Here is a 10,053-nt window from a genome sequence, read left to right on the forward strand (position 1 = left end):
GTTGCACATGTGTCTAATTTATCAACATGTCGGTTCTCTGAACCTTTCATCTACAAACCTTTGTACCTTATTCAACTATCAAAACTTGGGGCCCAGTCCCTGGACCCATTATGTAGCTTTAACTCTCTGACCACCATCCACAGGATGGGTATGGCGTGCATAATAAACATTAAACCAACTTTCACTTTAAACTATGTAAATTAAGAAACAGAAGAATCTGTATTACTCGAGGGACACAACGTATCATTCACATATAATGAACTTTCTCAGATTCACCCATTATATGTGAACGCAACCCTGGCACCATAATTTATGTATAATAATTGAACTTATGTGTACCAGTACCTAAATAAATTTACTTACTAACCTTATAATATACCACACAGATCAGGATAGCCACACTGCATAGAGTATCAAATTGATAATAAAAACAATATGTAAGGAGCCGTCTAACAACAACAAATAACTTTTTTTCATAATACGTGTCCAAATGGGTTAAAATATATACAATTCTTATTCCATATACAATGAAACATTATCTGTTATGTGATTTTAGTCAATCATTAATTCAAGAAATCTACAAATGATTTTAATGACAGTAGTATATATTTGTTGAGTGGTTCTAAGTCTAAGGCCACTGGAAGGTGGAAGCAAACATTATATAGATTAAACATGGTATACCCCAATAAAGTTAGTGTGACGCATTTACATCGGCTAAAACGCAGCCATGTCTCAGCCACACACTCTCATACAGCGCCAGAGCGTGGGTAATAATTGTGTGTGATAAATAAGTAGTTGGCAGCGTGTGAGGATATAGATAAAGGTGGCGCGTGCGTGGTTGTGGTCAGAGGCAGAGCACCTGCGTGCCTCACAAAGCTACATCAGTTATTATACGTCCTCAGTGGTGGCAGAACCTTGTATGGGTGAGTACTCTTGCGTCTCACTCTTCTCCAATTTTCCTTATTTTTTATCGTACCAGCTTAAAAAATGTAGTGCGTCGCAGTACAAGCGTACCAGGAGTCGTATTGAAAACGTATCTTTTACTGACATAGTAACATACGGATAATATGTATTGTGAATAGCTAGCTGTCTGTGAACCCCAAACCAAACATGCAATTTCTCATTAGGATTGGTATAATTTCTAGGAAGCATGGAGTGGCGTATCCGAGCGAGCACATGCTATTGTAAGATATAATGGTGGGCCAGGTTGGACCAGTTGGAACTAGCTGGCTGTGCCACTGATCACGTGACCCTGGCTACGGTGCCTTGTATAGATTACCTTCACTTAACCCACATTAGTTTTATTCTAGAAGTTACATTAAAGCGTATATGTGAAAATATTCTGTGCCGGTGCTTGATGAATCTTCAAAAGAGCAAGGTAAGAGTGTATACCTTACAGTGGCATTAATGATGTCCCTCATTATATCAAAGAATGAAAGATGACGTGTGCATACAGTTGTATTTAATGGAATATATTATTAATATTAGTAGTAGTAGTATGGAGAAGCGCCTGGGGAATGGGGAGGGTGGAGATAAACCAAGTTTGATCCGAAGGGAGAGGAACTTTGATTCTTTGGATTAAGAACCCTTCACCAACATTAAAACTTTTTTTTGAAAGGATGTTTAGCTGAGGTTGGCAAAGAAAACAGGAAGGACAGGTGACTAAGGAAGGTGTGGGACACCTTACTCCATAGGGAAAACTAGTTAGGTGAGGTAGCCTATGGACTGTGTGTATTAAGATACAGGCGAGTACACACACAATTGTGTGTACTCATCTAATTGTGGTTGCCAGGGGTCGATTCATAGCTCCTGGCCCCGCTTCTTCACTGGTCGCTACCAAGTCCACTCTCCATGAGTTTTATACCTCTTCTTAAAGCTATGTATGGATCCTGCCTCCGCTACATCACTTTCCAGATTATTCCACTTTCTGACAACTCTGACTGAAGAAATACTTCTTAACATCCCTGAGACTCGCCTAAGTCTTCAACTTCCAATTGTGACCCCTTGTTGCTGTGTCCCATCATGGGGGGACACACACACACACACATATATATATATATATATATATATATATATATATATATATATACATATATATATATATATATATATATATATATATATATATATATATATATATATATATATATATATATATATATATATATATATATATATATACCTGGAGAGAGTTCCGGGGGTCAACGCACGCGGCCCGGTCTGTGACCAGGCCTCCTGGTGGATCAGCGCCTGATCAACCAGGCTGTTGCTGCTGGCTGCACGCAAACCAACGTACGAGCCACAGCCCGGCTGATCAGGAACTGACTTTAGGTGCTTGTCCAGTGCCAGCTTGAAGACTGCCAGGGGTCTGTTGGTAATCCCCCTTATGTGTGCTGGGAGGCAGTTGAACAGTCTCGGGCCCCTGACACTTATTGTATGGTCTCTTAACGTGCTAGTGACACCCCTGCTTTTCATTGGGGGGATGGTGCATCGTCTGCCAAGTCTTTTGCTTTCGTAGTGAGTGATTTTCGTGTGCAAGTTCGGTACTAGTCCCTCTAGGATTTTCCAGGTGTATATAATCATGTATCTCTCCCTCCTGCGTTCCAGGGAATACAGGTTTAGGAACCTCAAGCGCTCCCAGTAATTGAGGTGTTTTATCTCCGTTATGCGCACCGTGAAAGTTCTCTGTACATTTTCTAGGTCGGCAATTTCACCTGCCTTGAAAGGTGCTGTTAGTGTGCAGCAATATTCCAGCCTAGATAGAACAAGTGACCTGAAGAGTGTCATCATGGGCTTGGCCTCCCTAGTTTTGAAGGTTCTCATTATCCATCCTGTCATTTTTCTAGCAGATGCGATTGATACAATGTTATGGTCCTTGAAGGTGAGATCCTCCGACATAATCACTCCCAGGTCTTTGACGTTGGTGTTTCGCTCTATTTTGTGGCCAGAATTTGTTTTGTACTCTGATGAAGATTTAATTTCCTCATGTTTACCATATCTGAGTAATTGAAATTTCTCATCGTTGAACTTCATATTGTTTTCTGCAGCCCACTGAAAGATTTGGTTGATGTCCGCCTGGAGCCTTGCAGTGTCTGCAATGGAAGACACTGTCATGCAGATTCGGGTGTCATCTGCAAAGGAAGACACGGTGCTGTGGCTGACATCCTTGTCTATGTCGGATATGAGGATGAGGAACAAGATGGGAGCGAGTACTGTGCCTTGTGGAACAGAGCTTTTCACCGTAGCTGCCTCGGACTTTACTCTGTTGACGACTACTCTCTGTGTTCTGTTAGTGAGGAAATTATAGATCCATCGACCGACTTTTCCTGTTATTCCTTTAGCACGCATTTTGTGCGCTATTACGCCATGGTCACACTTGTCGAAGGCTTTTGCAAAGTCTGTATATATTACATCTGCATTCTTTTTGTCTTCTAGTGCATTTAGGACCTTGTCGTAGTGATCCAATAGTTGAGACAGACAGGAGCGACCTGTTCTAAACCCATGTTGCCCTGGGTTGTGTAACTGATGGGTTTCTAGATGGGTGGTGATCTTGCTTCTTAGGACCCTTTCAAAGATTTTTATGATATGGGATGTTAGTGCTATTGGTCTGTAGTTCTTTGCTGTTGCTTTACTGCCCCCTTTGTGGAGTGGGGCTATGTCTGTTGTTTTTAGTAACTGTGGGACGACCCCCGTGTCCATGCTCCCTCTCCATAGGATGGAAAAGGCTCGTGATAGGGGCTTCTTGCAGTTCTTGATGAACACAGAGTTCCATGAGTCTGGCCCTGGGGCAGAGTGCATGGGCATGTCATTTATCGCCTGTTCGAAGTCATTTGGCGTCAGGATAACATCGGATAGGCTTGTGTTAATCAAATTTTGTGGCTCTCTCATAAAAAATTCATTTTGATCTTCGACTCTCAGTCTGGTTAGCGGCTTGCTAAAAACTGAGTCATATTGGGACTTGAGTAGCTCACTCATTTCCTTGCTGTCATCTGTGTAGGACCCATCTTGTTTAAGTAGGGGCCCAATACTGGACGTTGTTCTCGATTTTGATTTGGCATAGGAGAAGAAATACTTTGGGTTTCTTTCGATTTCATTTATGGCTTTTAGTTCTTCCCGCGATTCCTGACTCCTAAAGGATTCTTTTAGCTTAAGTTCGATGCTTGCTATTTCTCTGACCAGTGTCTCCCTACGCATTTCAGATATATTGACCTCTTTTAGCCGCTCTGTTATTCTTTTCCGTCGCCTGTAAAGGGAGCGCCTGTCTCTTTCTATTTTACATCTACTCCTCCTTTTTCTTAGAGGAATAAGCCTTGTGCATACATCGAGTGCCACCGAGTTAATCTGTTCTAGGCATAAGTTGGGGTCTGTGTTGCTTAGTATATCTTCCCAGCTTATATCGGTTAGGACTTGGTTTACTTGGTCCCACTTTATGTTTTTGTTATTGAAGTTGAATTTGGTGAATGCTCCCTCGTGACTAGTCTCATTTTGTCGGTCTGGGGCTCCACGCATACATGTCTGAACCTCAATTATGTTGTGATCTGAGTATATTGTTTTTGATATGGTGACATTTCTTATCAGATCATCATTGTTAGTGAAGATGAGGTCTAGTGTATTCTCCAGTCTAGTAGGCTCTATTATTTGCTGGTTTAAATTGAATTTTGTGCAGAGATTTAAAAGCTCGTGTGAGTGTGAGTTTTCATCAGAGCTGCCTCCTGGTGTTATTACTGCAACAATATTATTTGCTATATTCCTCCATTTTAGGTGCCTTAAGTTGAAATCCCCCAGGAGCAAGATGTTGGGTGCAGGAGCTGGAAGATTTTCCAGACAGTGGTCAATTTTTAACAGCTGTTCCTGGAATTGCTGGGATGTTGCATCCGGAGGCTTGTAGACTACCACAATGACTAGGTTTTGGTTCTCGACCTTTACTGCTAAAACTTCCACTACATCATTTGAGGCATTTAGCAGTTCTGTGCAAACAAGTGACTCTGCAATGTACAGGCCAACCCCCCCCTTTTGCCTGTTCACTCTGTCACATCTGTATAGGTTGTAACCTGGGATCCATATTTCGTTGTCCAAGTGATCCTTTATGTGGGTCTCAGTGAAAGCCGCGAACATTGCCTTTGCCTCTGCAAGCAGTCCACGGATGAAAGGTATTTTGTTGTTTGTTGCTGGCTTTAGACCCTGTATATTTGCAAAGAAGAATGTTATCGGACTGGTGGTATTGTTGGTACTGGGGGGGGGGGATTTTTTTTCCGGCATTAGTATCTGTATCTGTTGGTTTGGAGTGGAGGCCATCGACTGTTTACCTGGAGTTTACCTGGAGAGAGTTCCGGGGGTCAACGCCCCCGCGGCCCGGTCTGAGACCAGGCCTCCTGGTGGATCAGAGCCTGATCAACCAGGCTGTTGCTGCTGGCTGCACGCAAACCAACATACGAGCCACAGCCCAGCTGATCCGGAACTGACTTTAGGTGCTTGTCCAGTGCCAGCTTGAAGACTGCCAGGGGTCTGTTGGTAATCCCCCTTATGTGTGCTGGGAGGCAGTTGAACAGTCTCGGGCCCCTGACACTTATTGTATGGTCTCTTAACGTGCTAGTGACACCCCTGCTTTTCATTGGGGGGATGGTGCATCGTCTGCCAAGTCTTTTGCTTTCGTAGTGGGTGATTTTCGTGTGCAAGTTCGGTACTAGTCCCTCTAGGATTTTCCAGGTGTATATAATCATGTATCTCTCCCTCCTGCGTTCCAGGGAATACAGGTTTAGGAACCTCAAGCGCTCCCAATAATTGAGGTGTTTTATCTCCGTTATGCGCGCCGTGAAAGTTCTCTGTACATTTTCTAGGTCGGCAATTTCACCTGCCTTGAAAGGTGCTGTTAGTGTGCAGCAATATTCCAGCCTAGATAGAACAAGTGACCTGAAGAGTGTCATCATGGGCTTGGCCTCCCTAGTTTTGAAGGTTCTCATTATCCATCCTGTCATTTTTCTAGCAGATGCGATTGATACAATGTTATGGTCCTTGAAGGTGAGATCCTCCGACATGATCACTCCCAGGTCTTTGACGTTGGTGTTTCGCTCTATTTTGTGGCCAGAATTTGTTTTGTACTCTGATGAAGATTTAATTTCCTCATGTTTACCATATCTGAGTAATTGAAATTTCTCATCGTTGAACTTCATATTGTTTTCTGCAGCCCACTGAAAGATTTGGTTGATGTCTGCCTGGAGCTTTGCAGTGTCTGCAATGGAAGACACTGTCATGCAGATTCGGGTGTCATCTGCAAAGGAAGACACGGTGCTGTGGCTGACATCCTTGTCTATGTCGGATATAAGGATGAGGAACAAGATGGGAGCGAGTACTGTGCCTTGTGGAACAGAGCTTTTCACCGTAGCTGCCTCGGACTTTACTCTGTTGACGACTACTCTCTGTGTTCTGTTAGTGAGGAAATTATAGATCCATCGACCGACTTTTCCTGTTATTCCTTTAGCACGCATTTTGTGCGCTATTACGCCATGGTCACACTTGTCGAAGGCTTTTGCAAAGTCTGTATATATTACATCTGCATTCTTTTTGTCTTCTAGTGCATTTAGGACCTTGTCGTAGTGGTCCAATAGTTGAGACAGACAGGAGCGACCTGTTCTAAACCCATGTTGCCCTGGGTTGTGTAACTGATGGGTTTCTAGATGCGTGGTGATCTTGCTTCTTAGGACCCTTTCAAAGATTTTTATGATATGGGATGTTAGTGCTATTGGTCTGTAGTTCTTTGCTGTTGCTTTACTGCCCCCTTTGTGGAGTGGGGCTATGTCTGTTGTTTTTAGTAACTGTGGGACGACCCCCGTGTCCATGCTCCCTCTCCATAGGATGGAAAAGGCTCGTGATAGGGGCTTCTTGCAGTTCTTGATGAACACAGAGTTCCATGAGTCTGGCCCTGGGGCAGAGTGCATGGGCATGTCATTTATCGCCTGTTCGAAGTCATTTGGCGTCAGGATAACATCGGATAGGCTTGTGTTAATCAAATTTTGTGGCTCTCTCATAAAAAATTCATTTTGATCTTCGACTCTCAGTCTGGTTAGCGGCTTGCTAAAAACTGAGTCATATTGGGACTTGAGTAGCTCACTCATTTCCTTGCTGTCATCTGTGTAGGACCCATCTTGTTTAAGTAGGGGCCCAATACTGGACGTTGTTCTCGATTTTGATTTGGCATAGGAGAAGAAATACTTTGGGTTTCTTTCGATTTCATTTATGGCTTTTAGTTCTTCCCGCGATTCCTGACTCCTAAAGGATTCTTTTAGCTTAAGTTCGATGCTTGCTATTTCTCTGACCAGTGTCTCCCTACGCATTTCAGATATATTGACCTCTTTTAGCCGCTCTGTTATTCTTTTCCGTCGCCTGTAAAGGGAGCGCCTGTCTCTTTCTGTTTTACATCTACTCCTCCTTTTTCTTAGAGGAATAAGCCTTGTGCATACATCGAGTGCTACCGAGTTAATCTGTTCTAGGCATAAGTTGGGGTCTGTGTTGCTTAGTATATCTTCCCAGCTTATATCGGTTAGGACTTGGTTTACTTGGTCCCACTTTATGTTTTTGTTATTGAAGTTGAATTTGGTGAATGCTCCCTCGTGACTAATCTCATTATGTCGGTCTGGGGCTCCGCGCATACATGACTGAACCTCAATTATGTTGTGATCTGAGTATATTGTTTTTGATATGGTGATATTTCTTATCAGATCATCATTGTTAGTGAAGATGAGGTCTAGTGTATTCTCCAGTCTAGTAGGCTCTATTATTTGCTGGTTTAAATTGAATTTTGTGCAGAGATTTAAAAGCTCGCGTGAGTGTGAGTTTTCATCAGAGCTGCCTCCTGGTGTTATTACTGCAACAATATTATTTGCTATATTCCTCCATTTTAGGTGCCTTAAGTTGAAATCCCCCAGGAGCAAGATGTTGGGTGCAGGAGCTGGAAGGTTTTCCAGACAGTGGTCAATTTTTAACAGCTGTTCCTGGAATTGCTGGGATGTTGCATCCGGAGGCTTGTAGACTATCACAATGACTAGGTTTTGGTTCTCGACCTTTACTGCTAAAACTTCCACTACATCATTTGAGGCATTTAGCAGTTCTGTGCAAACAAGTGACTCTGCAATGTACAGGCCAACCCCCCCCTTTTGCCTGTTCACTCTGTCACATCTGTATAGGTTGTAACCTGGGATCCATATTTCGTTGTCCAAGTGATCCTTTATGTGGGTCTCAGTGAAAGCCGCGAACATTGCCTTTGCCTCTGCAAGCAGTCCACGGATGAAAGGTATTTTGTTGTTTGTTGCTGGCTTTAGACCCTGTATATTTGCAAAGAAGAATGTTATCGGACTGGTGGTATTGTTGGTACTGGGGGGGGATTTTTTTTCCGGCATTAGTATCTGTATCTGTTGGTTTGGAGTGGAGGCCATCGACTGTGGTTCCACTCCAGGAATGACTGGATTTGGTGTACGATTTCTGCCATTTCCTGCCAGTTTTTTTTCCTTCCTGGCACTAAAAAACCTCTCCCTCTTGAGTGGCTGTGGCTACCCAGGTTTTCCCATGGCCTGGATGTTTTGTATCTTTTTGTCCCCTTTAGATGGTATGCCTGGCAATTTAAGTTATAGCACAGTCTTTCCTGTACTGAAGAGGTACACAGTTCAGGGTGAAAAAGCTTACAGGAAGGGAGTTTGCATTTTCCTGTTGTCATATGGGCATGGCATTTCCTAGGGTGGTCATAGTTGCACGTCCCATCTGTTTTTCCAGATTTCCCATGCCAGCAGATACCGAGTGCATAGTATGTGCACAGGCTTGGTTTCCGTTTGCCTTGGGTTTCTGTGACTGTATTCCCTGTTGGTGCATGTTTCCCTGTCTTACTTCTATCCTCCCTAGCACCAACAATGGAGCTCCCACCATTTGTTTTTGGTAATATATCCTCACTATTGCTAGTGGAGTCCTCTTGTTTGCTATTTCCTGCGGTATTTCTAGTTTGCAATATTGGTTTTATCTTATCTTTGACTACACTTGTTTCCCTACTATGGCTCCTGTCCCCTATGAGGTCATTCATATGTATTCCTTCCTGCGTATAATTCCCGACTACCTGGACAAAATCTCCAGCTTCACCATTACTGTCTCCCAGGACAGCATCTCCAGCTTCCCCATTACTGTCTCCCAGGACAGCATCTCCAGCTTCACCATTACTGTCTCCCAGGACAGCACCTCCAGCTTCACCATTACTGTCTCCCAGGACAGCACCTCCAGCTTCCCCATTACTGTCTCCCAGGACAGCACTATCAGCCCCCCATTTACTGACTACCAGGACATCATCTCCAGCCTTACAGTTTCTGACTACATGGCCAGTATCAAGGGCAGTACCATTCAGCCCGGACTTTTTATGTTCCCATCTGTTGTAGAAAGCTTCCAGGTTTTCTATGAAAGCAGCTTTGATGTTGACCTCTTTTAATACCCTTGTGATTTTAGTCCACAGATTTATCTCATTTGGGCATACCCAAAAACACTTCCCTGTTTTAATACTGCTTGTAGCTAGTTCTTGGATATCTGCACAAGGGGCGTGACACCAATTTCCACAGAAATGACAATTTATGCATGTGGAAGCCCGTTTGTTTGACTGACCACAGACTACACACAGCTTCATAATGATTTGAATGGTTGATTTACTGCAATTCTACTAGCAACCTCTTGAATATTCTATTAATAACCTGCTAGGTGGTGCACAACGAAACCGTTTGAAACCAGTCCAGGGTTCGGACCAGTCAAGGGTTCGGACCAGTCAAGGGTTCGGACCAGTCAAGGGTTCGGACCAGTCTATCTGATCTGATCAGTGGGTCACTTATTTAAACCATACTGGTCGGTGATTTGAGCTAACACATGAAGGATCTACTGGAAATTATCTACCCGAGTAATATGTGATTTGATTGATACAAAAGTATAACTTGCGTGTTGAAGAGCCGGTGACTGCTGGCACTCCTACAATGACGAACGGTCGAGCCTCCACCTTTGTTTATCAATCGCTGTATCTAGCTTCTCTATTTTTTT

General features: G+C 43.4%; 1 protein-coding gene across 1 annotated transcript in view; it reads left to right on the top strand.

Annotated features, from left to right (window-relative positions):
* Positions 1-787: 787 nt before the first annotated feature.
* Positions 788-10,053, top strand: part of LOC128700798 (uncharacterized) — a 21,513-nt gene continuing 12,247 nt past the window's right edge. Inside the window, exon 1 of the mRNA XM_070097233.1 lies at positions 788-923. The gene's annotated coding sequence lies outside the window, so the exon portion shown is untranslated. The remainder of the gene's footprint in view (positions 924-10,053) is intronic.

The sequence above is a fragment of the Cherax quadricarinatus genome, chromosome 56 (assembly GCF_038502225.1).
Source record: "Cherax quadricarinatus isolate ZL_2023a chromosome 56, ASM3850222v1, whole genome shotgun sequence".
Classification (NCBI taxonomy): domain Eukaryota; kingdom Metazoa; phylum Arthropoda; class Malacostraca; order Decapoda; family Parastacidae; genus Cherax; species Cherax quadricarinatus.